The sequence below is a fragment of the Enoplosus armatus genome, chromosome 24, assembly GCF_043641665.1.
Source record: "Enoplosus armatus isolate fEnoArm2 chromosome 24, fEnoArm2.hap1, whole genome shotgun sequence".
NCBI classification, from domain to species: Eukaryota; Metazoa; Chordata; class Actinopteri; order Centrarchiformes; family Enoplosidae; genus Enoplosus; species Enoplosus armatus.
The window spans coordinates 7,046,908-7,052,907 of record NC_092203.1 but is presented as its reverse complement, the minus strand read 5'-3'; positions in this window follow the sequence as shown (position 1 = coordinate 7,052,907).

The following is a 6,000-nucleotide window of genomic DNA, read 5'->3' as shown; positions in this document are numbered from 1 at the left end:
AGTTCAAGGAAAGGCCACACGGTGGCGCTGTATGCCAAGGATCAGACCATGGTGCTGGTGATGGAGGACCAGTGGGAGCAAGAGGAGTGGTATCTGGCCATAAAGAAACTGATGGAGGAAGAGCGGAAGGATGAAGAGCATGGAGAAGGGTTTGATGAAGAGGATGATGGGTATTGCACTCTACCCCCTGCTGCTTTCTTCAAGGAGGTAAAACCAGATTGTTATTGGGTTTATTTTTTTTTAAGACTAAGAACTTAAATGAAGTTGATTTTCTGTGGTTGGAAACTGTAAATCCACAAAGGTCTCACAATTTTTTTTCATCTTCAAAATTTGCACTTTCCCTAGCCAGAGACAGAAATAAGATCAAATCAAGTAATAGAGAGTAATATGTTCAATAAGGCCATCTTGGTGATATTCAATGCGGTGCTATTACTGCATGTCATATGTAATGGTTTCTTAAAATGACATTCATTTTAATAACTACTAAAACCCCAAAAGGAAAAAAAGAACAAAAAAACATCTGTTTTATTATTGCTAATTGCTTTTACTATATTACGAAGTGTACAGCATGAGATTATACCTCAACTTACACTTCCAGGCAGTGTTTACAAAGCTAAAAGCTTAAAGACCTTTTTTAATTACGACCAGCTCTTCATTAAATATAAATGTCGCTGTCCGATCTTGGCCCCTGCTCCCTCCACCTTCGTCCAAGGTTTGGCCCGTCACGGTGAAGCCCAGAGGTCTGGGCTGCTCCAAGTCCCTGGCGGGGGAGAGCCGGCTCTGCCTGACAGCTACGTCTCTCATCTTGGTGAGAGTGAGCGCATGCAGCGATTTGCCGTCGGTTACAATACCTTTGCTGAGTGTTCGGCGCTTTGGCCACTTGGACGGCTCGTTCTTCTTGGAGCTCGGCAGGTCGGCACCAAACGGTCCTGGAGAGATCTGGATGGAAGCAAGAGACCAAGGTAATTAAGAGTAAAATATTTTATTCATTAATGCCTTACCACAGGACTGTGACCCCTCCTCTTCATGTCTGCTCTGTGCAGGAAACCCAGCAGTGGCCCAGCACATTCATGAGGTGGTTCGCGAGACCGTAAGGGCACTACGAGCTCTTCCTGACTTCAGCCGGTCACCGACCTCCAACCACAATCAGCTTCAAACCCTTCTGGCCTCAAAGCGCGGCAGACCCAAATACAGAGACAAGCTGGTGAATGTGAGACCACTTGGTTCTCGCCTAGCCCTGCCACCCAGAAACCTTGAAATGCAGACAGTCAGTCCTAGTCCTGAATCTACTCAGAGCTCCACCTCACATGTTAGCCCTCTCAGATCCCATCAGAGCTCCATGTCTGAGACCGGCAGCTACATGGAAATGAAGATGGACCATCATCTCCCAGTGAACCAAAAGAGGGAAAACGACTGCGGAAGAACTGCCGTGTTGACGGGGGACCACTGTAGACTTGCAGCCTGTGGGATGGAGGGCTGGGAGCCAGGTGAGGAGGAGGGGCCGGGGTACATGATGATGTCACCACAGTTAAGCCCCAGTTCGTCTGTGCTGCCTCAGGATGACTACGTGACCATGGCGAGCCCACATAAACACGACTGGCCTGTCTACTCCTCGCCCTCCTCTTCACTTCAGACATCATTCAACAGGTTAGTTTAACTTGGTGAGCAAAGCAGAGTTTAATTTAAAAAGTACACGTTTATAAGATAGATACTCAGTGGGGCATTTTGCAAAGGTGTATTTGTAACCGTTGTGCCTCTTTGTTTATGCTTTTCCCCTTTTGTCACCATTGGCCACCGTTGTTTGGACTAAAACTAGTAAAATACAACTTTCTGTCCTCCTGTAGCTCCACCTCTGACAGCTACTCCCCTCTGCCCCCGTCACATCAGCAGACCAATGAGCGCAGTCGGCCATGCTGGCTGCTGACCTCACTCCAACAGTCAGAAGCAGAAGCTGGCCAATCACAGATGAGCATCATCTGCTCCACCCGACCTCAGGATGATGCGGGGCAGGAGCAGCAATCAGCCAAGCAGAGACGACTCCCAGCACAGACCAGGGCCACCTCGTCTCCTGTGACGAGCGTCGCTGGGTCTGACATGAGGACTCCTTTTGTCATAAGTGGACCAGGCTATTCCAGGCCAGTCCAGGCTAGTCCGAACTCTGGTACAGGCCTGTCTAGTCGACTCCAAGCTACATTAGACCAATCTGTTAGATACCGGCTGTCCTGGTGTCTGCCTTCTTGCCTGCAGGCTGAGGACAGATCCTGATCCTGATCCTGTAATAATTCACCGTTTTGTTTACATCAATAATCTGAACAGGAGCGACTTATTTATTCTGGTGCAGCAGGTGACGATGTGGTACACTTGCTACGACAATGCGCGCACATAGAGAAACTGGGGCTTTAAGTGTTCCATTGAATACTACAGTATATGTTGGAGAAAAATAAAGTTGTCTTTGTTGATATTTAGTCTGTTATTTATCTGTAAGTGTTTGATTTCACTTTTGGTGTGGGTTAAATCGAGTCTTGGGTTTTGGTCTAAACCACGCAGCACTTGAAGATGCTCCACTGTTAAATGAAAGAATTAAAAGAATAAAGTCACGTGAATGCACATTTATTCTTTCGCCCTTCATTGACGACATTCGCACACGTTCATACAGCTGACTTTGGATGTTTTCCGCACATTATGTTCAGTTAAGAGCGAAGGTGTCAGTGTTATGGAGATGCAGAAAACAGAGGTGTTTGTCTTTGAGCGGACAAAATAATAGAAACAGCTGTCAGTATAGTGCAATACAAGTCAACAGCACCACAAAGCGCAGCCTCCAAAATGATGATACAGTTGAATCAACACTTCAGCAAAAACTGATCATTATAACCTTTAAAGGGAGGATTTATTGTGTGTCTGTTGTATCAGACTGCATTAGTTTTAGCCAGGTGCACCTGAGTGTATGGCTGCTCTGTCAAACCCTTTTAGAGTCAGGTGTGGCAGTACATGTGGTCATTTTGACCAGATTATTGTGAAATTGTTAAAACATTCCTCAGTGTATATTGTCTTTGGATAAACTATGATGTTTAAATATACTATACAGACTGTGTGGAGTCATAAGAGTTATGCTGACGTGTTCTGGGCTCGGTGAACTTGCATATCTGCCGTCTGTGACCCGTATCTGTTCAGGCGAGCACTATTCATTCAAATCATCCACTGCGCTCCAGAGACACAAGAGCAGTTGATAAGCACAACATGCCCATATCTATAATCCATAGTCATAAGAGTTACAGTACAGTTAGCAATTATCTGCAGTATCTGCACATGGTAACCATGGTGACATTAAGGTCAGGGAAGGATGCACTTTCAAAAACTTGCAGCTTTAATTTGCGCGTGTGTGCGTCCACATCAAGTGAATTGTGTAGTGTGTTATTACAGCCTTTTTATACAAAGCAAATGAAAATAACCATACATAGAGTAGACATATTTAATATTTGGTGTAAAATACTTTGCAAACTGTGACTGGAGAGCCACAACAATGAAGACTGCATCACTGTCCAGATACGGGCTGCACCGTACGCTGGCATGATCTTGATCCTGTGAACTTGCTTAACATGTATATTTTGCCTAATGCACCTGCATATCTCGCATAGAGAGCTGTCTTTAACTGATTTCTGTTCAGATAAATATTCATCTTCATTCAAATTGGATAGACGAGCAGGTGTGCTGCCCGTCCACCTGGACACTATATAACGAACTCACTGTAAGCAGGTTGCAGCTTCAGAGAATTTCCTTCGCTGAAGACATCTTCGCCAACTGGTGCCGTGACCTCCTGCCTGGACCACAGCCGGCGAACCAACCAACCCGATCGACCCACCAACCAACCAACCAATCAACCAACCAACCAATCACTCATCAGCCGAGCAAGAAATAAGGTAATTGGCCTTACTTGAGCTCCTCCACTGAGTTTCCCTCATGTATGGGAATCACAATTGTTAATACATTAACAAATGAAATGTATGTTATTTGAGTTATCAAGACATTCTAAATGTTATTTATTTACTATTACTATGTTTAAAAAACCCTTCTGAATTTGCTAAGCTTTGGACATGGCGCCAGGAAGTTCACAGTGTTTCAGAGTAGTCTGCTAAAGATTATTTTTATGAGAATTTTTCAATGTAGGACTTTGTTTTCCCTGTGAGAGGCAGTAAAGTAAAGTTAACCGAAGCCAGCTGCCCTCCTCAAACAAATACATTTCCAGGTCGAGAGAAGAAGAGGAGAAAATCAGCATCTGTCAATCCAGTCTTAGCCGGTGTGCGGGACATGGACAGTAGGGACAAGCCATTATGTAATGCTAGGAATTATTGCAAGCAAATTACTTCACTGCAACTCTGGAACACATTAAAACACTTTTTGGGATTGAGCCTACATGTATAGCAAATGGTTATACAGTTACGTTTTGGAGGAAAAGAATCCACAAAAAACAATCGACAAATATGTTGTTAAGTCACTGCAAAGCTATCACTCTCTATTTTATTCTGTTTTTTTTCCTTCACCAGTGAACCATGAGGATCCAGTTTGCCTGTTTGCTTCTGGTGCTGCTCTCTGCCACAGAGGTCTCAGGGACACTTTCCTTCTATGACAAGCATCTCGACACGACAATGACAGGAGCTAAATGTGATGATAACATGAAGCGTATCAATGCAGACACCAAAACATGCAAGGAGATAAATACCTTCATCCTGAGCGATAGAAAATCAGTGGACGACATCTGTGTGGGTGCTAAAAAGAATGAATTTAGAAAAAGTAGCTCACCCTTTGATATTGTTGGTTGTTACTCTCCATCAGGGAGTTACCCTGACTGTAAGTACAAACATAAAATTTCCAAAGAATTTATTCCAATAACATGTGACAATGGGCCTGTGCACTATGGAGAGCCAAAACATTAACAATTCATCTTAATTTACAAGTTTTGCTAAAAAAAAGGTTATGAAAAACGTTATTGTCAAATTACAGGAAAAATGTATGTGTGGCTCCATAAAACAACAGAATAAATCTGTAAATACAACCGTCAAGTACACACATGATCATTTCACTGTTTTAAATGAGATATGCATACTTTTATCTAACAGATGTCTTCTGTAAGAAAATTCTTCCTTTTGGGATCTGGTTTCAATGTAAAAGTACACGTTATCGTGCAACATATATACTTTAACAGACATTGACTGTAATTTAAAAGAAATGTCCCTGCTGTTGTAATTGACGTCATCAGAAGAAGTTTGAAACATGACAAAGACAGTGTGCGTCTGTTACTTCACATATATTGATTTTCATTAATATAGGAAAGAATTTCCTTTGTATGTATGTCTTTACTTTGTCATGGTTAAATCAAAAACATGTTAAAAGGTAAATTATTTAGCTTTCTGTCTTAAACAACAGAAGCTGAGCAAGATGCTCTGTTTATAAAAACCTGTCTCCACTGAAGACGCAGCAGCGCCCTCTGTTGTTTATTAAGAGAAGTGAAAAAGCTTACAGCACCTGGTATTCCCAGGCAGAAAAAACACACACTTGCTACAGTATCACTGATGCTTTGTCTCTCTATACAAATATATATTTATATTATATATATCATTTAAATTTGATTTGTGCTGTATACATAAAGTTATTATTATATATAGCCGATTAAATTAGTTGGGTAGTTCTGTGAGGTTGTACTTTGGCACAGTGGTGCTTTGAGCTAAATACGCTGCTGAGGCTGACGGGAATGTCAACAATGTCATAAACCAAAGATGAAAAGTCAATTCATCGTAAAGGGAACACCAATTTCAGGACCAATAATCATGTCAGTCCATCCAATAGTTGTGGAGACATTTCACAAACTCATGGTGGCTCTACAAGAGAACTCAAAGGATCGCGTATGCACAATTTGAGCCTGATAAGCTTTAAAAATGATACATTCAGTGTCTCTGATTTAGTGGTTCAAGGTGTTAGATACCTCTTCAGCTGTTTTGATGACAT